This window comes from Ambystoma mexicanum, chromosome 3q (genome assembly GCF_040938575.1).
Source record: "Ambystoma mexicanum isolate Mex_15411 chromosome 3q, UKY_AmexF1_1, whole genome shotgun sequence".
Lineage (NCBI taxonomy): Eukaryota > Metazoa > Chordata > Amphibia > Caudata > Ambystomatidae > Ambystoma > Ambystoma mexicanum.
The window spans coordinates 146,592,903-146,619,557 of NC_090926.1; the positions used below are offsets into that span (position 1 = coordinate 146,592,903).

Genomic DNA, 26,655 nt, shown 5'->3' on the forward strand with positions numbered 1-26,655 from the left:
GTTAATGCAGTCAAGGGAGACACAATGGAAGAAAAGCCTACTATGAATCGTCTGTAGAAATTAGCAAAGCCGATAAATGACTGCAACTGTTTGGTGTTGCTAGGGATCTGCCATTCCGTGACAGCGCGGACCTTGGATTGGTTCATCGATAGCCCCCCAGGAGAAATTTGGAAACCCAGGAAGTCCACCTCTCTGACATGGAACGAGCACTTCTCGGGTTTTGCAAACAATGCGTACTTCTTCAGCCGTGATAGGACTTCCCTGACATGAGTAACATGGTCCTCCGAAGAGGAAGAGAAAATCAGGATGTCGTCCAAGTACGCCACCACATACGTGTCCAAGATATCGGAAAAAATGTCATCGATGAAACGTTGGAACGTAGCGGGTGCATTACAAAGCCCAAAGGGCATAACGGTGTATTCGAACAACCCCTGTCGGGAACAAAACGCGGTTTTCCATTCGTCACCGCGCCGTATTCGGATCAGGTTATAAGCCCCTCTTAGGTCTAGTTTAGTATAGATTGTTGCCCTAGTCAGTCTATCCAGGAGCGTGGAGATAAGAGGGATAGGATACCGGTTCTTTATTGTGATGGAGTTCAACCGCCTGTAATCCACGCAAGGGCGCAAATCACCCTCTTTCTTTGGTACAAAGAATATCGGACTGGCAGCCGGAGAGCAGGACGGCCGGATATGACCCAAACGCAAGGCCTGTTGGATATAGTCCTTTAGGGTTTGTTCCTCGGATGGTGATAATGAGTAAACCCTTCCCTTGGGTATGGGGGCTTCTGGGAAAAGATCGATAGGGCAATCATAGGGCCTATGCGGAGGCAGGCCTTCCGCTATGATTTTATCAAAGACCATGTGGTAATCTTGGTATTCCCTAGGAATGCCTGCCATAACGGCTCCCACGGTGTGTGCTGACGTGTCGTCGAGTGCCATATCATTGATATGGGAAGACGCCATGGCGCCGAGAATGGAAGCAGGAGATGAGTGTGACTCCGGTTCCACGAGACAGAAATGTTGGCATTCTTCTGACTCAAATAGCACTTGCCCCGTACCCTAGTTGATTAACGGATTATGGTGTCTTAACCAGGGTATGCCTAGTATGACCCCGAACTGGGGCGTGGAAATGAGGTCGAACGACAAGTTTTCCTTGTGTGCACCATGAATGACCACTTCCAAGGGCGCAGTTTGGTGTTTAATCGGGCCGGATGCTAGAGAAGTGCCGTCAACAGCCTGTACCTGTTCAGGACGAGTCTTTTGAATCAGGGGTAGATTCAGTCGATGTGCTAGTGCAATGTCCATAAAACAACCCGTGGCTCCGGAGTCTATTACTATTTGGACAGCGTGTATGATGTCTCTGGTGGGCTTCAATAGTGCTTGCACTGTAACTGGTCTGATAGGGCCAAATGTAGGGTCAGCGGGGGTCGTAAATGGGCTCGCCGGTGCCCCCGATATCATGGGCGAGCCTTCTGAAAACCCGGCGCCTTGTTTCTTGGTCGACGGGGGCATTCTTTCACATAATGTCCGTTTAGACCACAATAGAAACAAGCGTTGTTGGTTCTTCGACGTTCACGTTCTGACTGTGTTATAGGACTGCGGATTCCGCCTATTTGCATGGGCTCAGAACCAACGGAAGAGGGCGCTGGATGGGGCTGCCCAAACGCGGATTCTACCCTTCATTCGGATCTGCGGGCATCCACCTGTAGGGCAAGGTCTACGAGATCTGTGAAAACAGAAGGGAGGGCAGGAACCACTGAAAGGGCGTCCTTCATAGCACCACTGAGTCCTCGGTAAAACACGATCGCCTTCTTTTCCTCAGGCCAAGAGGTTTCAGCGGCAAGTTGGTTATACCGGGTGATGTACTCAATCAACGATTGTTTGCCCTGCGTGAGGTCCAATAGTTCCAGATCTCTTGCCTGGGCCTTGTAGCGGGTATCGAAAACTTTAGCCATCTCTGTGATCAGAAGCTCGAAATCATACAATATGGGATGGTTGCCCTCTAAGTATGGATTTGCCCAAGTGGCCGCTATGCCTGATAAGTGAGATAAGAGAAAGGCGGCTTTCGTAACCGAATCAGGGAAGGCTTGAGGTCTGCACAAGAAGTGGAGTCTGCATTGGTTTATGAAGGTGCGGTAGGACCGTGGGTCTCCCTGGAAGCGTTCTGGGGTGGCAAGAGGAGAGATGGTTGGGATCAAAACAGGGGCAGGAGCGGAAACAGGTGCGGCCTGGACTGGGGGGGTGGAATCCCTATGCTCGATGTCTGCAAACGGGGGCTGTTGTGCGTTCTGTACAAGGTCTAAACGGTGGTGAATGGCGGCTGTGGCTGTGGCCATGTCAGTCCTGAGGGCCGCTACGGCCTGCATTAGAGCGATCACGGGGTCCCCGGCGGTGGGATCCATACTCTGACGGCCAGAGGCTTCACAGTCTGTTATAGACTTGATGGTCGTGCAGAGTAAGGATACCTCCGTCCCCAAGTACCACACAGGCAACAACAGTAATACTGCCTGTGCGGTCTTTGAGGCCACAGGTGGAGTAGTTCGTAGGCCTGGACTCGGGAACAGCCGGAAAAGGACCCCCCGATCGCTGCAAGGCAATGGGTTATAGGTAAGCACAGAACAAAAGGCAAGAATATAACAGCCGGGTAAGGATCCTAATTGGCTTACCTATGTGTCAAAGATGTATAACCACAGCGGGCGTTGGGAATCCCCAAATGGCAGAGGGCAGATGGTTGGTAAGCAGACAGGCAAACGCCCAGCGTGAGGCCAGAGGCCAAGAGTCCAGGAACAGTGACAAAATCCGTAGGGCACAACCAGGGACAGTCAAAAAGGTCAGGCAGCATTAATATCAACAGTTCCAAGGCGTGGTAACAAGAGGCAAAGGGCACGAGGAATCCAAAATGTAGAAAAGGTGGTCCGGCAACTGGTTATCCAAATTCAAACACTAGGGCAAGACAGAGGCAGTCCGTGGTACAGGAAACGTGGTTGAGTGAATTCGTAGAGTAAAGCAGAATGAGCGTCGCAGAATCCCGTTGGAAACAGCTGTGAAGCGACGCTCATTGATTTCCGGACGCTTTTATCCAGTAAAGACGTATCACGTGATGAGGGACTGAAATCACGTGATACGGAAGCATTTCTGTAGTGGAGAGTCACGTGACACGTGACGAGCGAATCCTCCTAGGTCCCTTCAGGGCACCTCGGTAACCTGGGAGCCTCCAACGCAACTGCCAGGAGCGGGAAGGAAGGTAAGTGCCAGGTGTATGAGCGAACCCCTGGGTATGACGCCCGAATGGGCGCCTGATCGTGCGTGCATTTGTGTGTATGTGTGAGTGAGTGGGACGGCAGGAGGCCGAGGGTGGGGGCGTGGCCACCTCAGAGATGTTGGTGGGTGCAGGGGTCGTAACAATACCCAGGAATGTGTGAAGTTAACAATTTGTCTTCTGTTGATGCAAACTCAGGAAAGGCCAATGCTATTTAAGTCTAGCAACATGATCTCTAATCTCATGATTTAGGCAAAATGGGCCTCATCACGAGTTGGGTGGTAATCCGGCCGTAATACCACCCAACTGTAATAGCGTTAGCACCCAGCGGTCTGGTGGTATTACCGCTGGATCACAGGTTGGCCGTTAACGGTAAATCCCCATTGAATACAATGGCCCTCATTACGACCCTGGCGGAAATCGAAAAACGATGGCGGAAATGCAATACCGCCATCGAATAGCGCTCGGTGCGATTATGACCCGTCACCGTAAAGTACGATGCCATTAGCGACACCGTAGTGAACGCCAACGCTAACTGCACCAAGTACGCGCACGCGCGCCATGCGAAACCGTAATTACCACCATGGCGCAACGGTACGCGAATTCTGACCCTAGCGGACATGTACCTAACGCCATCAAGCATGGCGGAAAGTACCATTCCGCCATGGTGAGAAGAACGGCAACGCGAACCAACCGTAAATGGCCCTACTGAGTGCCTGTACACCACTCCCTGGCCACATTGCACAACTCCTCGTAGGTGCAATGAAGTCACACAATGCAACCAGTGAAATGTACACGTCACCCATGCATGCCAACGAACAAATGAATGTAGGGGCTCCAAGTGCCTTGTGAGTGGCCATCCATATTTGCCATGTCACCATTGCCGTACTGATGCAGCACAGGCACGTGAAGGGTCAAGTACAGCAATATGAACTGAAATATGAGACCAAACAACAACAGGCCCCCATCGCTTGACACCAGTGTAAGGCAACATTCAGAGCAGTAACCTGAGGGAGACTGCACCAGCCCTGTACCCTTGCCAGTAAACAAACCAACCATCAGCATAAGCATGTACCACACAAGTTGGCAGAGTGACTGAGCAGCCAGGCCCATCTCAAGAGGGGCCAATGGGAGCTGCAGGGCACAGATGGCACGAATACAGAAGCTATTCCAATGGACTGACCTCAGTCTCCCTCCAAGAAACGCACGCAAACACAGGCACCTGTGACCAGCCATATTCTGATAATCACATCATTCCACCAATCCACCTGGCTGACCGGCATCTGTTACACAAAAGCTAATCCCCCGCCCCTGAGCATGACATCATTAAAACAGTCATAATGGCAGCCCCTATCCCTGACCTCACTGGGCTTCGTAGGCAAACGCGCACAGTACAGTACCACGCAACTATAACCAGAAGCCGGAAACCAATGCAGATCTACTCACAATACATCGCTCCACAAATAGGAATATGCTACATCACTTGCAAAGAATAACGCTACACGGTTAATATCAGAATAGAAATTTAATGCACTACAAAATCACCAAGCCCATACAGCCATTAGGCCATGAACTCCAAAATACATTTCAGTATTGTGGGCAGCATCCGCAATAAATGACCAGCTTCTGCTTGTGTGACGCCCTGTTCCTTCATGGTACACAGGGGCTACATACACGTTCAAAAAGGCAACATGGAAGCGCCTAGAACCGCAGGGCCGTCCCATTAGGTAGGCACTAGTCCAGCTGAAAGGCCGATATGTTGCTCCTAGCCACTAGTACTGCGTAAGGGCATGTGGCCCATTGGCGATCGTCCCATAAGATCGTAATGGTGCTCCACTGATTAACACGAAGCAGCAGGTGTCGGGAGTAAAAGCCATCTGCAGGAGTGGCATACAGATGGCAGCGGCAAAAGGGGAGGAGATACCTGTCACCCAAATGAAATGAAAAAGAATGGTATGGGCATCAGAACTTAATTTGAATTACTCACTTCAATGATCACACTAAATCTACAGCCATATGCATGTTAGCCCACTCAAAAGGATTATTTCCACCCAAAATTCACTTGCGAATCATAACCATATAAATCGAGGTGAAAACACTATTACAAACGAGTGTTTGTGTGCATGCGTCTGTTAAGACAGAATCCATTAGATGGGACTATTAACGTGCATAGACACAAGTGTTTGAAGGCGCGTCGAGACAGGGAGGGTTCAACAAGGGCAGATAGACGATGGTCCCACTATGGCAGCTCTGCATCACATAGCGCAGGGGAAGGGGATAGATACCAAAAAGCCATGTACATGGCAAACTCTCAATTAAATCCTCTGTCCATGCATGCATACATCATTCCCTCATCCCGGTATAAAAACGCCTGATTATTTACTCACATAACATTTGAAATCTCCATTGAGTCTGTGCGTAATGCAGTCTGCAAAATCCACTGTGCTCCAGCCCGGAATTCTAGTGATGTGAAGTAACATGTATTTGGGAACGTCCTGCCTAATCGTCCACTACGCTATTGCGCATCCTATACTATTCATATCAATCATTGCATTCTCGCCATGGCCCCTGTCCCAAGGACATTAAACAATAGAACGTTATATTTGCAGTCAGACCTGTGGGCGTCTCCTCGCCGCTAGCTGAAAACCGAAAGCGCTGTCCTTCGAATTCCTCATTTGCAACATCACGTCGAAAAGGCATCTGTGACCGCTCGAAATCACAAATTCATCCATGTAGTGCGGCAGTGTGTGAAAATGGCAACTGGCTTCACTCACAAATGGGACGCCCCGCCCGTCGGTGAACCTCGGTACAGTGCTGCATGAGGGTCCACCGTTAATCGAGTACTACATTCCACTGACCCCTCACAAGTTTGTTCGCGACTGCAAAGATTGTATGTGAAACAATGGGACCATAGCAGAATGAACATATACATCAATATTACACTGCCATCGGGATTAAATACATGATTGTAATAGCAAGATGCCATGCGTCACATTGCAGCGTTGTGTGCGGGAAGTGCTCGCCCAAAGGGGATTGCAGCTGGCACAGGTGGAATGAATCACCACAGGGGGAGGCTATACAGCCTGAAAACACATAAATTGCACACCCAACCCCCTCCCACAACCACACCCACTCCAAAATGCTACCGGCAGGACTAGCGATGTTGGGCCTGGGGGACCTGATAGCACTGCAAGTACTCCAACTTCAAGAAGAAGACGAACACCAACTACTACAACAACCGGCCGCACAGAGGAGATGCAGGAGGAGGAGGAGGGCAAGGCAGGGCCAGCAAGGGCCACCAGCACAGCCACTACCACCACGCAGGCAGCCCGCAATCCCACGCCTCCGAGCTCATCCGTTCAACCTCACTGATGAGCAGATCCACACCCTCTACCGTTTGGACCGGGACACCATAACCGCCATTGTGGACATGACACACGCTGACCTTGCCAGCATGATAGATAGCCCAACCGCCGTCCCACCCCTACTGAAGGTGGTGTCTGTACTACACTTCCTGGCCACAGGCACCTACCAGCACACAGTCGGACAGTTGCATGGCATTTCACAGCCACTGTTGTCACGGACACTATCGCAAGTGCTCGATGCCCTCCTGAAGCACGCAGACGACTACATCTCTCTACCACGCTCGGAGCAGGAAATTACGAACACGAAAGTGGGATTCCATGCACTTGCCGGCATACCGGGTTGCATTGGTGCCATCGACTGCACCCATGTGGAATTGGTTGTGCCACATGCCATGGAGGCCCAGTACCGCAACCGAAAACAATATCATTCTCTTAATGTACAAATGGTGTGTGACTCCAACAGGATCATTACACATTGTTGTGCCCGATTTCCTGGATCAACCCATGATTCTATGGTCTTGAGGAACTCTACAATACCACGCTACATGGAGCGACACGCAGGGAACAGATCCTGGCTACTCGGTGAGTCTCATTTCATGCATGATAATGTGGGGTATGTGATGCGGCAATGACCTGGCAGGAAGGGGGGGGGATGCATACGTAGCTATGTCATTCCACAAACATCCTTTATTGTCCACATACAGGTGATGTCGGGTATCCACTGAAGAGATGGCTCCTTACACCACTCCGGAACCCACAGAACCAGCATGAGGAGGACTACAACCATGCCCACTCACGTACCCGTGTAGTCATAGAACAGGCATTCGGCCTACTGAAGACTCGTTTCCGCTGCCTCAGCAGGTCTGGCGGGGCACTCCTGTACCGCCATGAGAAGGTTGCAAAGATGGTCATGGCATGTGTCATGCTACACAACATGTGCGTACGTAGAAATGTGCCCATGCCCCTGACGCAGGACTGCAAGCACCTGATGATGGTCATGATGAGGGTGGGGATGTGGCAGCACCTCAAGGAGTCCGCGAGGCACAGGAGGGCCGTGAAATTCGTCAGATTCTCATAGATTCATGCTTCTAGCACTCACGCCTGGTGGCTGATACATGGACACGGGACTTGTGGCACTGTGTGTGTCTGGAACATGCACAATATGGACTGTACGCCTATAAAGGCCTCGTACACAAAGATCAATGTCCACACATCTCATTGGATGATTGTGAATTGTTTATAGCATATGTGAAATTATGTTACACACCCCATCGACCCGCCACCCAAGAAAGCCCAACACACCCCCTCCACCCTCCTACCTCCCCCCCGAACACCAGTGTCCAAAGATGCTCATTGTCAGTGGGCAGACGCTATTGCATGCCCCCTCTCCGGGTATCAGGGGCACCCCTGCCTGTGGAGCGCAGGTTCCTCCCCGATCTACGTTGGGGGCTGCCCTGGACGGAACTTGCAACGGATGATGTCTCTGCCTGCTCACGTCCATGCATGTCCCTAATGGTTTGTGAGAGCTCAGTGAGCACACGGCGCACAGCGGCAAGTTCAGCACATACGTCTTTGGACGTCGCATGCAGTTCCCCCCTCAGGCTCTCAGTGCTTCTCTCCATTTGTACCCTCAGGCTCTCGGTGCTTCTCTCCATTTGTGCCCTTAGTGTCTCTGTGCTTCTCTCCATTTCTGACCTAAGTGTCTCAGTTGATGTTTCTATGGCTGCCTTAGTACCCCCACATTCATCAGCATGCTCCTTGAGGAGCGTGGCCAGTTGCTGCTGTTGCACGATCACCTGGTCGAGGGACTGTTGCCTCTGCTGGGCCATGGCCATTTGCGGTGGTGTCACAGAGGGGCTGATCACCTCATGTTGCCTTGCCACAGGGCTTGTGGGGGATGGCCAGTCGTCGTCTTGTGGGTGCCCCTGCGTGGTATCCTCATGGTGTACGGGATGAAACAAACAGGGGGATTGAGACAGGTCATGGACGGATCCTACATCGACTGCACCGTTTTCTGTGTCGGAGCATGCTGCCATTAATGCAGTGTCACCTATGGTGCTGCTGCCACCAGAAGCAGTGCCTTCTGTGGCATCCATTGGGGGGACCTGTGGTGCTGCTGTTGTGGGCATGCTGGCTGCTGGGGTGCCTGTTGGAGTCCCCTCCTGTGTGCTGCCACTTGATTTGTGCTGCTGCCGTGTCTTGATCCGTGCAGCTGAGGTGGAGGGTCTTTGGCCGTTGGTCTTGGCCCTCTTTGCAGGTGTGCTGGTAGGGGTGTCCTGGAGCTCGTCGTTTGAATCGGACCCTGTGGTGGAGTAAAGGAGGGCGAGCATTATTTATGGGTCTGTGGAAATTGGAATGGCAATGTATCACATGCATTGGGGTGGTACCTGAGGGTGATTTGGGTCAGGGCCTTGGAGGTGGTTTCATTTTTGTGTGGATTGAGGATGCAGTTGTTTTGCAGCCTGCAGTTAGGGTGTGCATGCTGCACGTGTAGAGGGTGTTTTTAGGATTTTTAGTTATTTATGTATTTAATGTGACTTTTAAAGTGCGCTATCAGGCCAATGTATGTGGACGTTCTCCTGGACATGTGTTTCTGTTGCACTATGTGGACACATGGTACTTCACATGATTGGACATTGTGGATTTAGCTTTGTTTTATTTGGCCCACCTACCTGATTCTTCGGATGTCTGCACTCCTTTCTCCATCCCTCCGACTCCCTCTATACTCTCCATTCCAATGGTGGAGGCACAGATTTCTTCCCAGGGGGTCAACTTGATGGGTGATTCCGATCCTCCCCCGGTAGCTGTGGCAATGTTACGGTTGGCAGATAGTATGCTCCGTACGCGTATCCGCAAGTCGTCCCATCGCTTTCTGCATTGCTGTGGGTTGCGGGGTGCGGTCCCCACCGCACTTACCCGCTGTGCCACCAGGGCCCATATGGCCTTCTTGTTCGCAAGTGCCGTCCTGGTCATTTGCGTCGAGAAGACGACGCCAGCATTCTCCTGGAGGGTCTCTGTGAGCACGGTGAGTTCCTCATGGGAGAAGTGGACCTGCCGCTTGCGGTCCCACGCTTTTTTCGCAACTTTTCCCATTTTTATTGTTTTCACTAGGGTGGCTAACGGGTTGGGATGTGTCTCAGGGTAGGATTTTTGATGGTTGTGTTGGGATTCTGATTTTATAGGTGTACGGCGTGCTGTTTCCCGTTCCGGGACCATGTTTTTACTTCCGTTTCCGTATGTTTACGGTCACCGTATTTTGCGATTACCACTCATTACGGTGACCGCTATGATGGGTGGCGGAATTGCACCTAGGGTGCCGTACGACGGTGGTGAGGGGCGTTTTGGGGACATTTCCGCCATCGCGGACTTTGCACTTCCGCCATGGCGTAGTGCTCGTGCCCGATGGGTCAGAATTAGCCGCACTTTACTCCGTCGTGCAATGGCGGAAACGCTATTTACGCTATGGCGGTCCGGTCAGTTACTTTCTGCCAGGGTCGTAATGAGGGCCAATGAGGCATTTTTTGGCGCTAATACCGCATGCTAATACCGCTCACTAATACAGTCGGAGGTAATACCCCCGAAAACAGGCCACTAAATGGGATTTTCACCTCCAGAAAAAAAAACTGTAGGTAAAACAGCCCTTTTATCGCCCAACTCGTGATAGGGCCAACCCTTAAATGCGGCGGTAATGCCGTTACCACAGCATTTAAGGATTACAGCCCAACTCGTGATGAATGTATGAAATCCAAATGGAGTATCAGGTTAGGTGCATTTGATGATAAAGATGATGACTTGGATTTGCGTCAGTTTAGAATCTATTCCATGTTCAATTGCTGTGAGGGCAGCACGGCGAGTTCCTGGATGGAGCTCGATTGAAAGGTATGTTGGCTATAAGCAAATGCCCTAGTTTCTCCACAGTGAAGGCACTGTTTATTTTAATGAATGCCATTTGTTCAACAGGCTTCTCCTGTGGTTAGAGATGACAGCTTCTGCTGAAATATAACCTCTCCAACTTTACGCATGCAGGAGGGGTGGCACCCTAGCAAATCAATAGCAACTCGCGAACGTGTGACCTGGTCAGGCGCAGTGCTAGCTGCACCAATACTTTACTAGTTTAACATCACTTCCACACGTGACGTGTCTAGTAGACAAGCATCAAGCATCTGAGCAGCTACTGATTCACTATTTGCTCCTGTTCATGACCCGTCAGTATTCAAGATGCCCGAGTAATAGAGGAGGGTGTCCCACAGCATCTCCTCCCTGTGGGCTGCACCTGCACAGCTCACAAAGCTTTCACCAGGTGTCAGTGATGTGCTGCCCATTGATGTCGTCACCCTTGAACTTGACATTCGTGGTGTATGTTGCAACATGTGGGACGGTTGATGTTCTTACTGTTGCCTGTGTTCTTTCGCCAATTGATGTAGGATGATCTGCAGCAAAGCATCATTATATACCTGCAGAGTCTCTTCTCCTTGATGCTTCCTGTGAGACAGCCCCTTTTGCCTTTGAAACACGGGTACATAATGGAAGCCAGCAGATTCTCAATCTCACCTTTTAAATCCAACTACCCGTAGCTCACTACATATGGTTGAAGGCAGGCCCCCCCCCCAACAGCTTCGCTGGATCCATAGCACTTGCAAAACTGAAGGTTGATGGCTCAGGGCGACCCTGCAGACCCTTGTTTTCCAGCCCACCATCCCAATAAATTCATATTCCAACCAGGGTTGGTTCCACTCCAAAAGGGGCAGTGCAGCTGAAACTGCTTATTTACATCCTCTCTGCATAAGGCCACATGCAACCCCCTAAATGTTTCTGCCTTATAGGGTATCATCTGTGAGGCGCAGCTTGGGTCTTTAGGCCCAGCAGGCTCAGGACCCCTATCTGGGCATTCCTGCCCCACTCGTGGTTACAAATGCAAAACTGGAGGTTGAAAGCTGGAATGTTATGAATAATTCTTAACCTGTAGCAATTGCTTGCATAACCCTTCAGACCAATGGTGGGCAACCTGCAACCTTCCAGATGTTCAGCTTGCAACTCACATTAGCCCATAGACTTTAGTGAGTAATTATGGGAGTTACAGGCCACAACATCTAGAGGGCTTAGCTTGCCCACCAGTGCTACCGACCATTGTATTTCAGCTTGCCACCACATTACAAATGAGGAGAGAGCACATGAAAATCAGGTTTAGTTCCATCCCCAAAAAGGTGCAGTCGAGTCCAAACTGCAAGGTTACATCCCATCAGCACAAGCAACCTCAGACATGTCTCTGCCCCACTGGGCATCGTCCACGTGGTAGAACGTGGGTCTTCAGGCGCAGCATACTGGACTGGGCATACAAAAGCACAAGGTGCTGACTAGATCTTAACCACTGGTAACTGCTCTGCGCAAACCTCCACATTGTTGTTTTTGAGTCTCCCGACCCTGTGCAAATCAGGCTTGGTCACATCCCAGAAAGCACAGTCCAGCTTGGACTGCTGTGCCAACCCCCTTTCCGCATAAGACAACTAACAACCCCAGAGATACGTCTGCCTCTTCGGTCATCACCATGAGGTGTAGAGTGAGTCTCTAGAGACAGTTGGCTATGGGCCTATGTCAGGGCATACCAATCCCACTAGGGGTGGTAAATGCACACGTGAAGGTAGATGGCTTTGAATCTTTCCCTTTCTGTAATGGCATGGCTGATGGGAAAACCATGATCTGGAGGGTGGCCTAGAGCTTTATGAGTGGTTTTTCATTCATTAAAAAACCTTCCAGCCATCACTCTTTTGTGTTGCATAAGGCACATGCCCATGCCATGTTGTACAGGTTCTGCTCACGCATGGAAACCAAAGGCAGCACCTCACCAAGGGGCACACTTTGATAGCTAACCCACTTGGTCTCCTCCTTGAAAGGTCACAGCTGTGGTAAGTCAGATGCACTCAGCAGCCTTTATATGGGGGAAACCAAGAACTGGCAACTGGGGTGGTCCGACCGCTGCCTGATGTGGCCCCCAGAGGTTGGAAGGAGCTGAATTTCCTGGGCTCTGTTCTTTCCCCCAAGATGCAGTAGCTGCCTGCTGATGCCATCAAACTGAAGAGAGAAGGGCAGAACTACAAGTCCCAACTGCTACCAGGGACATACCAATAAGTGAATTATGGAGACAGCGGTGCTCAACTTATCATATGAACTTGAAAACCAGATGAAACCTATAAATTAAGTAGGCAAGCGCCAGTGGCTCGCTTGCCTTGTGAGTGGCACAGGAGCTGAATACACGCATGTATATGCTTCACAAGAGGACAGAGCCACATGGAGTCGCCAAACAGCAGCCAAAAAAACCCAAGATGGCACCAAGGCTGTGAGCCTTTTTAAAGCTTCACTCGGAGGTAATAAGGAAACACACTGCATGTAGTGTTCTTGGAGGGGGATCTCCTCTATATTGAGGTTGGGGTATTTTGTGGTAGGTATTTCTGCTATAACATCTGCCTTAAGAGAAACAGAATGTATTTGAAGATGTGTAGTCTGGTGGGTGCCCCTGTACTGATAAGGAGTGCATTCTGGGTGATGAAGCCATTTTGGTAATGGCTCTGAACTTGCTTTGAGTGTATATTTTTGGAAAGGTAGTCTTACGGAGGTAGCCAGGCGGATAGCTAAAATGCAACACCTTGGTAACAGGACGATTCTGTGACCCCATTAATTAATTGCAGTGGTCAGGCTGACTCAGCCTTTCACCACTGTGAGGGGTCAGCAATACGAGGCAGACAACTGTTTGATATTTGTTAAAAATATGCCACTTTATTATAACAGAAAAAATATCAAAATGCTTCACCTGCCCTACTCTACTGTGGGTTTCCCTACCTAACAAAACTAAGGGAACACAGTCTCGAACAGGAATGCTGGCCCTCACAATCAACATCAGGTACAAAAGAAAACGTATGGAAATCCAAATACCATAAACAAAGATAATTACAGTTTCCTTTAAACATTTTCAGTAACCTGGGTGAACTCCCTTTCCCAGGATTCAAGGTTAACTCAGCTCCACTGTTCATCAAAAAATAAGAAGGGAATCCACACAGATAGCAAAGCCTTAATTCAGTTCTTGAAATTCCTATGGCAAGCTAAAGTCTTGTTAACGAAAGTTCCAATAACAGCGTTCTTCTTCCTGAAGAATTATAGACATTCCATAGCATCAATTCTATTCCAAAACCACAATGCTTTTTTTTACCACTTTTCAGGAGACGTAACACTGTTTAAAAGAAATGCAACTTCTAGAAGATTAGTGGAACACAAGTCTTGGGTAACTGAACCTTTTCCTATATTCAACTTGTGATATAAGCACAGCTTCAGTACTCTGTAATACGATCACATCTTCCGTACAACCACAGCTTCAGTATTTTGTGACTTTGTAAAAGGTATATTTGTAAGGATGACTTCACAGTGTGGCTACTACTTCCACTTCAACAACTTTGCTTCTACTAGACTTTACTATGAGGACATTCTCCTTTTCCTCATAGCATTCCACTTTGCTTGTGTCACTGAAAGTTTACATCCACTGACAATCAGGTATACCACAACTGCTTGAGTAGTATTAAGATTCAAGACAGACTTTGACAAGAGTCACTTCATAGTACTTCTAATGCCTCTCTTCAAAAGGAGCAGCCTCTTTTCCTCTCTTGTCTGTCTGCCACAGTAACAAAGCAAGTTTGCCATTCGGATCCACTTTTCTCTCATATTCTTTGTCAATATAGGTTGTGTCAACTTCAATCTTTATGAGCAGCAAGTTCCCCTTCTCCAATTAAGCCTTCACTTTCTCTGCCAACTGTTAGCCAAACTATCACCCAAAGGCCTTGGTGTCACTCTGTAGCTTCAGGCAAAGTGATGTCTTAAGCAAGATTACATTTCTAATGGCCTCACAGTATTGATAAAAGAGTGTTCCGGCTCCCAGAAAGGATGCTTTCAGTGTCAATTAGGGAACAGACTCTTGGCTTGGGCAATACTTGCTCTTTCTCTTCAACCGCGTATGCAACGATACAATATTTAATCACTTGACTTCTCACTCGAGTTGTAATTGTTTGTGGGAATAAAGAGTTAGAATTCAGCATTCCTTTACAAGTGACCACTTCTTAGTGGTGTTCTCAAAGGTTAGAAGTTCAACAGTGTCTTTCGTATTGTTTGTTTTACACAATGGAAGATACGCGACCACTCAACAGAGTTTATCAGCTTTAAGGGTTTAACAATGGTCTTGGTAACATTGGCTCTTCAAGTGAGTGAAATGTGAATTATTCAATCACATGCGAGTGTTACTTTCCCATTGTCCCTTTATTTTTAAAGACTTCAACGAACACATCCGCTCACTTTAACTTATATGCAAGTGAATAATTCAGCTGCATACTGTTGTCGGCAGTGCTCGCGCAAGGAATCAGAACGCCAGGTTTGACTCAACTGCTTCTGTGATCCTTGTTCTGCGGATTGCCCAACTGCTACAACTTCGGGTACAACTTCTACTGCTTCTGGTTTCTCAGACACCAGCACCCATCCAAGCTCACAGTGTCTTTGGTGCAGCAGCTCGGTTTTGGAGCCCCTCTCACTCCTGAGACCTGCGACTTGACCCCAGCTCCTTGCTTCACTCTCCAGTACGGCTCCTGCCCAGCAATCACAGCAATCAGGCGCAAATGGGGAAGACATCATCCCTGCACGTCTTCTGCTATGCAGCCTCTGTACTTCAAAGTTTGAGAAATCAGAACCCTCTTAGAACAAGCAGATGAAATCTGCTGCATCCATGTTATGTCGTCCTGTCAAACGGGAAATTATATCGTACTTCCTATTGCAACGAATATATGTATACTGGCCTACGCCAAGCTGCTTATAAGCCACTTGTGAAGGAATCCGTGTTGCAAGGTCCTCACCTTAGAATCAATGTAAGCCGCCATTTTAGGTCAATCTGCCATTTTAGGTTCTCTCTGTAAAGTCACCCTGTGTGTTCAAATGGTGGACGATGTCATTCCGAAATACAACATGGCCGTCTTGACCTCTGTGTTTAATTAATATGTAACTTGCTGGCAGGCCACTTGTTGGGGTCATGAACTGAGACCTTGTCCTTCGCTGACCTGCTGACCTGTGTGTAAAGGATTACTCGTGCAATGAAACTAATCCACGAGCATATGTTAAGAACAATGTATCCAAATACTGAACTAAGAACACTTGTTTAACTACATTGTATTAATGTTTGAGAAGACCTTTATGAGAAATCCTAAAATACACTGTTACCATGTAGACTTGTCGGCGAATGTATTAAAGGCAATAAATATGCATATAGTGGTATGAACTCGGCATGAACCCTAGATCAGTAATGTATTATTGGAATATTAACCCGAAGTAGGGTTGGACATGTTCGCAAATGGTATAAAAGAGCAACTAATTCTAATGTACAGCGTCTCTCACTAAGCACACTGAACCACGCTGGAGTTCGTTGTGTTGTACTGAGGGCCGATAGCTATCTGTTACCTTTTTTCTTTGTAACTGTTCAGTATAAATTAAAGATCTTTGTATGTTCATTTGTAACCCGTGTTCAGTGTATTTCCTTTTGGGGTACTCAGCCTCGATATTTAGATTTTGTTTTCACAGTCCCACTTGTTCTCCCACTTCTACTTGATTTGCCAGCACCATGTCTTCTTCCTTCTGCCTCAGCTGCTACAGCACTCACTCTAGACACAGTTCCAGCTCCCTCTCATTGTCTGCACCGGAGGTGGCCTTTTATGCCTCCCAGGTTCCTTCAGGTGTGGGCTGTTAGCCTTAATTGCCTGACTTCTGCCACAGCATGTGTCTTCAGCCCTCTTCCTCGTCCCTGTCCTCAGGGGATTATGGGACTTGTAGTCCCCAACAACAAAGTTAGTTCTTTTGACTTTGGCTGTTTGGCAAACAGCCATCAAAAGTGTCTGATTATGGGGAAAGTTAAACAGGGGGGGTTCCCAGTCTTCCTGTCTTGTTCCCCCCCATGTGATCCTCCCACAGTACACCACCCACAGGGTCGGGATCAGGAAATGTCTGCCCTTCCCTGGCCAGGTGAAAAGGGTCTCAGACCAGGTTTCTGAGAGGAATCATGTCAGATTCATCACACCACCCAAACGCACAAGTTGCTAAACTGAATACCACAAGTGGGCAATAATAGCAACATTGATTATTACAATGCTTGGAAGCCAGATGAATCTGTCATGAAGCACTCTATAAATCACCAATTTATTACCATTTCTACTTAAGCATGAAACCTGCATTCAGGGGCATGCAGTCCTCAGCCAGGGGTGGACTGGCCTATAGCAAACTCTGGAGATTTCCCGGTGGGCCTCTGCACCCTGGGCCTCTTTTGTTTGGTAGCTCCAAATTGTCTCATAGGAAAATCATTGGGCTTGATGAAAATGTGTCATATGGGGCCACTTTGAACATTATTTCCAGGGCCTCTTTTGGTCCCCAGTAATTATTTCCAGTACCTATTTTAGTTCCCAGTCCACCCCTGTCCTCAGCAAGCATTTGTACTGTGTGAGGCTGCACGCATTCATAGAAACCTAGTCCTCTAGGCTCTTATCCACTAAATGGAGCAAAGTGCACACCCTAACATCTAATCCTGTGTGCGTTGGGGCATCGGTGCTTCTGAACTAAGTGAAAAAGAGTGTGTCTTTTGAAATATAGGCCAGTTGTAGCATCTGTATTGAGGGAAGATTTATAGTTTTGCAGAGGTATATTTATTAAGTTAAACACAGTGCATTTTGGCATAAAGAATCCAACCCGTTTGTCTGCACTTTTAGAGTCATAATACACTGTGGATCCTGCAGTTCTGTAGGGACAGTTTTACAGAAGTACAGTGCATTTTAGTTCACTCATTTCATACAACTGCCCAACAATAATACACATCCTAAGCAGCACTCTGCCAAACACAGTGCAGAGGCTCCAAAGTTCTTAATTACTAAGAAAGTATTCTGCTTCGTGGGATATGTGGGCTGCAGTAATGTGTAAGGTAATGCATTCTAACAGGGTTAGGCAAAGGCAAAATGTGGCTATGTGAGGAAACCTATACTGAGTAAGGCAAAGTGAATACCCGTTGTGACATCAGTAATGAGTGGGCCATAATGCAGTCTGGGGCATATCCAGTTCCGACTTCAGTACTGAGGCAGAGTGTATTCTTAGTAAGTTAGTACTTTGGAGCCTCTTTACTGAGTTTGTTAGGAGTCATATGATGGGCATGTATTTCCAGTAGGCATTTCTGAGAAATGAGGCAAAGTGAATCCATTTTATTTTAATAAATATGGTGAACATTGAGAACATTGCAAGTTTGTGTCCGCCTCTCATTGCTGACCCTCCCGCCCCCACATATAGTGTCAGGAGTGGGATGTGGAAATGGTTGATACAAACTCGAAACCTAATAATAACATCTTTACCATCTGATTAAAGTCATCATTCAACAACTGGAGGGGGGGGGTTGTTTACTTGAGATTAATCGCATTTTAAGAATCAAACACAAAATCCTGACTAGATTCATTTTTCCCATACACCATCAAAAACATGTTTTCCATAGTAAATATTAAGGTGTCTGATTATAATATAAGATGGCACAGCAAGCTAAGTTTTTTCATAAAATCAGAAATAGATCTAACATCGAATCCATCTACTTGTGTTCCTACCTGCCTTAGAAAACCTGCTCCAAGATTGAGAACACAGGCTAAGTTATTAAAGTCTGTTTCTGCATTAGACCTATAGAAATAGACCCTTCATTTGAAATAGGAGAAGAAACTCCTCTCTTATCCCAACTTGCAGGCTGGAGACATTAGGAGGTTTAGTGGCCCAATTAACTGCCCACCAGATTCAAGCAGAAAATGGATTTCAGAAAAGCTTGAATAGACTCACAACGACCCCTATTCCCACAGGGGGTTCTACACTCCTATAGAGAAGGAGAAGTCCTAGGGAATTTCTTTATTAATTTTGAATGGTTGGCCCAAAAATTCCACCGAGCAAATGAATTGAAAACTTGTTACCTAGCCACCTTATTGTGGGGGTCCAAAACTGATATCATTTGTGAAACCCTAACAGTACAACCCCTTTCCTATCCTGCCTATCCTGTTAGTGTGTTTCTCGTGTGGGCAATCTGGCCATCTAGCCCAATGTTGCCCTTCTAATAAATAGGAAGAACCAATGCAGATCGGATCTATGATGGGACAGTATAGGGAGGAAGACGAGGTAAATGAGGGGGAAAAAGAAGTTACCAATAACTTATTCCTTGGTAGCAATACCTTTAAAACGTGTGATTATGCCTAGTAAATGGGATTCCAGTTAGAGCTTTAATTGTTTCTGGAAGTAAACAAAAAGCTATAAAATCTGATTTCATATCTCCTAGAAATCACAAAAAAATGAACCCTAATTAAAGTTACATGTGTACATGGGGATGAAGAGGTTTATCATAGAACCCCTGTTTCTAGCATGGTTCAAGGAGAGGCCTCCACAATTAATGCAGCCATCATTCCTGGTTTACCAGAGGAGACTATTATTGGTACAGATTTTCCCAATTTTGAGAAACTTCAGAGAAATGCCAGTAGAACATCCCTTCCCTATTCCCCAAATGATTAATGGGATAAAGGAAGATTTTTATCATCAGGCCCTATTTGAAATTGGGAAATGCAAACTCAGAAACCTCTTCCTCATGTGGGGAATGCAATTGTTTCCTCCAAAACCAATGACCCTAGAGCGGGAGGCTGAGCCATTAGGGGAAGTGTATGTGATGAATCCTGCAGAATCCTTGTATTCTGAGGGTGGATCACATGGGAAGGGATAGCTGTCAGGGGTAGGGGTCACTCCGACAGGGGAGACACCGTATTCTTCCCTTGACTGTGAAGAAGAAACCCTAATCCCAGGGTTTCTAATGGCCTGCTGCCATTATTCAGAACCCTATAATTGTGAGGTCTTAAAACCTACTTCTGTGAAACATTTTAAGCAGAACTTTATTCATCCTTCACATGTACATAACTCCTCTAAAACTCCTTTTACATCTAATGTTGATGATGATTGTTATGTAGCTAAATGTGTGCAACAACAGAACTTAAACCACTATGGAGGAAGCCAAAGAGTAAAGAGTCAATGAGGATCAACACTAGTGGCAATAGTAATGTGCAGTCTAGTTGTGATCCATTCAATCAACTGCACGAGACATTTAAATCAGAGAAACACCTGCAGATGGGAGAAGGAGAAGATGAAGGAGACGCCAGATCGAGGTGCAGTGTATGCTCAGCACAAAGCAGAGCCACAGAGAAAGGCAGACGTGTGGGCGGAAACCTGGCTGAAGAAGCAAGGTGCTCCCGACCTGCCACTTGACAATCTGACATACCGTATTGGTGGGAGACCCACCAGGGTCTGACGGGCTCCAGAGAAGTGCAGCAAGGATCTCGGCAACCCCAAGAAGATTGTCCACGACGCTGCCTGACCAGAAAACAGCACCTGTGTAAGCGAGGAACCACAAAGCTGGCAGAGAACCTGAAAAGGGGTTTGACAAGTCACGTCCAAAGCAAATCTCTGCCACTACAATGAACCATGGCTTGGAGACACTAAGAGATACCGGTGAGTTGGACCTTTGATAGTGGTGACCCTGTGGTGTTCTGACAGGTACATGGACATTTAAGTGAGAGTTTTCAATACAGACCAAATAGAATTATAGAGAGAACAAGAGAGAAAACATGGTGCAATTCTCCTGATAAGAGATGTCAGTTGGGGGAAACTTAGAACCAGCACTGCCATAAGCCAAAAGACACTATAAAAGAGAAACAAAGAGCCAAACGTTATACAATTCTGAAATGCCAATTGGGGAAACCCTGGAACAACCATTTGCAAGAGCCAAATGACAGTGTAAGAGAGGTTGACAGAAGGACCCTGAACAGCCCCTCATAGAAGGGATGCCTGTATGGGGGAAATTAGTGCACATGATAACTAAAGTCAGCAAGGTTGTGCCATTGACAAGGTGCAATAGTGGGATGTTTAGGAGAAAGATGAATGTTGCAGAGAGTCCCCGATGAGAGCATCAGTTAAGTGAAACCTTGTTGAAAGAGTTATTTGGCAGGAGAGTGCACCACAGGATCTGTGTGAACCAAAAGGAGGATATTCCTGGCAGGGGAGTATACCAGGAAATTCAATGTTGTGTTGGAAAGGAGTTTGTGTCCCATTAAGACTTTGTTGGAATTGGATATTTCAGTGTAGGAGTTCTTGGTAGGGAATACACCCGGAAATACAAGGTGGTATAGCAAACAAACCTTATTATATCAAGCCTTTGTTAAAACCAAACATTTTTGCTTTGGCCATCCTAAGAGCTATAAAATACTGTCTTTCAATATATTTCAACCCATATTGTCAAAACAACATTTGCCTTGCCATTTTTATCCAGGAAAGAGCCATATTCATTACCCCCAATGGAACAGAATATTTCAAATTCCTTTTCCTGAAACAGTTCAAGGGATGGGAAACTAAACCCTGGAGACAAGGGTTGTTTTGTTGAAACTGTATACATGTATGGTGTTTGCACAACCTGGTTGAAGTGACAATAGAAATACTGTACCTTTTGATTTTGTATGCTAGTGTGAGGGTCAGATGCAATTTGGACATAAGGTCAACTTGTTTTATTTTTATAGGTATGGACTTTCTCTTTTGGTTAGGAAAAGACAAGCATTTTTCCAAACCCATTGTCTTTCAATAAATATGGCGACTATTGAGAACACTGCAACTTTGCGTCCACCTCTCATTGCTGACCACTCACAGTAGGGAGAGACAATCCCAATACGATGAAGCAGGCCACAGCCTTAATGAAAATAAGATTGAGAAGCATTCAGAACTGATGAAGAGCACACTTTGTTAGTTTTGTTGGGAATACGGACCAACCCAGGTCAGAAGAATACATCTCAGAAGATTGGATAAGACTGAAACTATTCACACTACATGATGAGGACATTATATTTTCTAAAGCAGAGAGATATTTCTTTTGTTGGATTCTCACCAGTCTATGAATCTGGGAGCTGGAAGAAATTGTGAGAACACTGAGCTTGGAGGTCAGAACACCAGCCGCCACCAATTTCTCCAAGGGGGAGTAACTGAAGCTTAGACCTTCCTTCTTTCTTTCTTTCTTTTCAAAGGGGTAGGTAGGACAGAAATAGGTTAGCGTAGTTTTGACACAGGGCACATTTTGGCTTTGTGAATTGTTTGTTGTTTTCTAGCATAGGGAATTTGTTAGAGAAATCAGGCCTACTGTAGGTTTTTTTCTTTAATTTGTTTAATGAACCATCTTGTTCAAACATGTTCTCTTGTCCGTCACACCATACTAGACATACAACGGCAAACTTTGGCATGTTACTGGAGTATCTGGGTATGCAAGGATGTACCGTATACACAATTTTGTATTTAGTATATAAGTTGCACCTGGATAAATGCTGGCTATACCTGGCACACAAGGTGTGTCCTGGTCAAAGCCTAGGCAGACTAAAGATGAGGGCATTTGCTGCATTTGGACACTTTCTGTTTCACCTCAAGTGTGAAAGCAGTAGCCTCACCATATGAGGCTGAATATTGCTCTTGAAGGCAGCACTTATGCATGTGAGGTTGTTCCTGGCACATGATGGCTGTTTATGGGCATAGGTCTCAGGTTCTTTAGCCTCCTCTTTGGAAGACCCCTCTGTGAAGGCCTCCTTCGCTTCCTCAGTAGCTTCTTCCTTCTTCTTGAATCAGCCTTCTTTCCCTTCTTCGGAAAGGACGAGCTCCCCCACACCAGAGGCCACTGTACCTTAAGTGCATGTTGCTAGGCAGAGGGGACTCTGGGGAGCCAGCCCCAGCCCATGGAAAGCAGTAAGGCAGAAAATCCCTGGTAGTTATGGTGTGCATGATTGGTTCTGTGTAAGTCTTCCAGAAGTTCAGGATTTATGAACACAACTTCGACACAAGTGAAAAGACAGGCATTGACATTAGGTAGAACAGTGTCTGTTCGATGTACTGAAGACCAATGTCCAAACCCCAGAGAGACATGTGAAGCCAATAAGAAGTGGATAGCAAAAGGTTAGGAAACCGTGATGGCAATCCACTCCGAGCAATGGCCAGGATCTTTGAGAAACTTCCTCCCTAGTGAAATAGCAGAGGAAAGTCAAATAAGCATGCAAATAAGGAATGGCAAACAGTGACACGCAATGCAGCATAGGGTGGAAAGTAAGCAGGAAGAATGAACACAAAGTCCCTGACACGTGAGAGTGGTTGTGTAGTCAGAGCACAATGCGGGGGAACCAGAGAATGAGACAGAGAAGCCGTGAAGCAGCTGAGGAGAGAAAGCAGGCTGCGCGAGTATGCGAGCTGGCCAGAAAAGCCAGAAACAATTCTGGAAGCGAGCAGGACAACAGGGAATTGTACTACGCAGTGTCTTACCCAGAATGGAGACTAGGGTTGCAACGCCCCAAGCCGGTAGAAACAAACCGGTATATGCATCTGGCGGCCATGTTGAGTGTAGACTAGACCGCTAAAGCACGTTCAATCGGAAAACATGACAGGGAAGTCAATGGAGCCTCCAGTTGCTACAGAACTTCTGGAGCTGCCGCATGACAGTATGTCCCCTCTTCCTCGGGGGTCCCCCAGGCTTTCCTGGATTAAACCAACAGAAAAAAGTCAAGGTGCCTTGATGTTTCTTGAGGGTTCCCAGGTTCTTTCGGATTCGGGATAGCCCTTCCAATGGACAAGATACTGCAACACTCCTTTCCGGTAGCAAGAATCAATGAGCCTAGATACTTCATATTCCTCGGGTTCTTCATCTTTGGGGATGTTATGTCTTTGTCGTTTGCAGGAAAAGGTGTCTGGTACATAGGCCCTGAGGATCGAAGTGGGGAAAACGGATGTACCTTCCTCAAGTGGTGAGGTAGTCTCAGACGAAAGGCAACCAGATTTATCTTAGCTGTGAAGGGACCGATGCAGTGGGGTGAAAACATTCTGGTATGTACCCATCTAGGTAGATATTGAGTAGACAACCATTCCTTTTACCAATGTCCCATGGGGGTTGTGTCTTCTGTTTTTGTTGGCCCACTCCTTATATGTCTTCTTGCTTGCCTGTAGGTTTTCTGTGGCTTCTTTATGTGTAGTCTTCAGAGTTTCCAGGAACTCATCCTCCATGGCCACTGTAGAAGGGGAAACACCAGTTGTTGGAATATGTCTGAGATTATATCCGTACGTACCAAAGAACGGGCTCATTCAAATAGCTTTGTGGCGAGTATTGTTATAATCAAACTCCGCTAAGGAGAGAAGACCCGACCAATTGTCTTGCTCCTGATTACAAAAGCATCTCAGATACTTCTCAAGGGTGGCATTGAGCCGTTCCGTCTTCCCATTGCTTTGGGGGTGATACCCTGAGGACAAGGTTCTATGGATCCGTAGTTGTTTGCAGAATGCGGACCAGAATTTGGATGTAAATTGAGGTCCTCTTTCAGAGATTATGGTGAGGGGGAGACCATGTAATCTTACAACGTCCTTCAGAAACACTGAAGCTGTCTGAGAGGCAGAGGGTAATCCCTTCAGTGGGGAGAGATGGGCAAATTTGCTAAAGGAGTCGATAGTCACCATGATGGTGGTGAAGCCTGGAGAAGGAGGGAGATCCACAATGAAGTCAGTTGACAGATATTGCCAAGGGCCGGAAGGTGGGTGTAACGTTCACCTAGTATCCACGGGGACGTCACTCAGCCTGTTCTGACCTCTTACGACCTCGAACCCTTCCCTGAAGGCTATTCGACTGGATACTGGGCCTGAAACACAGGATTGGTAGAGTTTAACTCCCTATTGTCTCTGTGTGCTTGAACCCCTTCTGTGTGCTCTCCATCCTGCCTTCAGCGCAGGGGCGCATTGATTGATGCAGGCTTGTTGCTGCATAGTTACTTCACTGGCAAGAGTCCGACAGGTAAGTATAATGGGTCTTTTGAACAGTTCTCTAACTTCGTTCCTTTCCTTCCTTAGATGATGGCCGGCGCCCGGGGATGGCGGCGTGCTGCTGAGATGAGTAGCGCTGAAGGTGAGTGAGAGCGCGATGTGCGATATACCCCTTTCGTATTTGCATTGAACTGAATTCTTTTTTTGTGTCTTTTAGGTGCCGCAACGTTTTCCGCGTGTATGCCGGTTATGAAGAACAAATGCGGTGGGTAAGCGCGGTATGCGGCGTCTCTAGATGTTTCCACGCTAACCTAGAGTGTCTTTTCCCTCTCGCAGATGGATGAGAAGTTCCGGAGACAGAGTTCCCCCAGAGCGGCTGGAATTTAGGTAAGCGTTTGAAGCTCATACAGTATTTAAAAATAAGCGAAGATTTGCAGAATGCTTACTAATGCCTTTTTTTCTGTTCTTTTCCCTTTTCCTTAGGAAGCGGAGTGCCGGGGTGGGAATGACACCGCCGAAGATGCCCGCAGAACAGAATGAGCGATGACTGATGGGCAGAAGCGCCGCAAGGTAAAGGCTGTTCCTAAAAGTGTTCTTGTTCTTGCAGGAGCAGAGTGCAGAAGAAAGATGCAGGCCTACTGGAGATCGATCCGAACACGGGGAGTGTCACGCTGCAGGTGCAGAAAACGCAAAGCATGTTTCTCAGCCTGGGTGTGGCTTAAATAGTCTCTGGGTATCCCAGGTGCCTCTGGGCTGACCCACACCCAAAAGACTAGACCGCACATGCAGTTCTGGGAACCGAAATATGTGGGGGCATCCATCTTGTCCCCATCAATGCACTACAAGTCCAATCCCCAATGTTATACTATGGGAGTGAGTGAGTCTGGTGCCACAAGTGCCAAGTCTGACTCCAAGTGGGTCTTTGGAGGGATGGAGAGGTCTTTGAGGGCCATGTAGGTGATCGTGGCCTGGCTCCAGCCTGACATCTTGGAGGGCTGGAGACATGAGGGGCAGGAATCATGACAGTGGAATGTCCCTAAAATAAACCTAAAGGTTTGGCGGTGGCATACTTGTTTTGAGCGCAAGTGGGGCAAGAAGAGACATACTACTTCATGTCCTTATTAATGGACGGCCACCAGAAATGCTGAGATGTGAATTCCAAAGTGGTGGTCTGGCCTTTGTGTCCAGCTGTTGGCAGGTCATGACACCAAGAAGTCACCAAGGTTTTTAAGTCCTCGGAAGGTAAATAGAATGTCTTCTTTCTGAACATGAGACCCTTCCTTAGGGTTAAGTATAGCTAGGAGCTAAGACACAATTGTGCAGTGGCTTGTTTGACATTTTGGAGGAAAGTGTGGATCTCGCCAATAAATTGTTTTCCTGAAAGGATCTTTTCTTCTCCCAAGTACTGTCGGGAATCCTCAACAACGCTGCGGAGCAAGGCATCTCCAAGTATGTTTTCTTTACCCGGGAGATAGGAAATGGTGAAGTCCAATTGTGAAACATAATACGCCCATCGGGAGTGTCTAGACTTGTGGCTTTCCATTTGCTGCAAAATGTGAAGATTGCGATGGTCTGTACATACTTGAAATGGAAATGCTGCTCCTTGTAGGAGGTGGCGCAATTCTTGGCAGGCCTGTCTTATCGAAAGTAGTTATTTATCTAGTACTGAATAATTCCTTTCACTAGGTGTTAGTGTCCTAGAATAATAAGCCACAGGGTGCTCCACTCCATCTTCTTTCATTTGTAGCAACACTGCCCCTAGTGCTCCTCCCGAGGCATCAGTTTCAACAAGAAAAGGGGCAGTCTGGTCTGGTTGACAGAGTATGGGTGGTGTGACAAAGGCCTTCTTTAGCTTCTGAAAAGCTGCTTCTGCCGTAGGATCCCAATTGAATTGTACTCCTTTCTTAAGGTAGGCTGCAATGGGTAGGACAATTTCGGAGAGGTTGGCGATGAACCTTTGATAGAAATTAGCCAAACCGAGGAATCTCTGAATTTCTTTGTCAGATCTTGGAGCAGGCCACTGGATATATGTAAATCTTGCTAATGTGCAAGTGATATCAGTCCATTGAAGGGCCATGCTGCCCGAAGAAAAAACTTTTTGTGCCCAAGCATCAACTATTTTATCATCCCTGTCTGGTGGGATTAA

The 26,655-nt window shown here is 47.2% G+C and overlaps 1 protein-coding gene across 1 annotated transcript in view; it reads right to left on the reverse strand.

Annotated features, from left to right (window-relative positions):
- The window catches only part of AGAP2 (ArfGAP with GTPase domain, ankyrin repeat and PH domain 2), a 1,175,901-nt gene that overhangs the window by 943,496 nt on the left and 205,750 nt on the right, over positions 1–26,655 (reverse strand). The gene's annotated exons all lie outside the window — the stretch shown is intronic.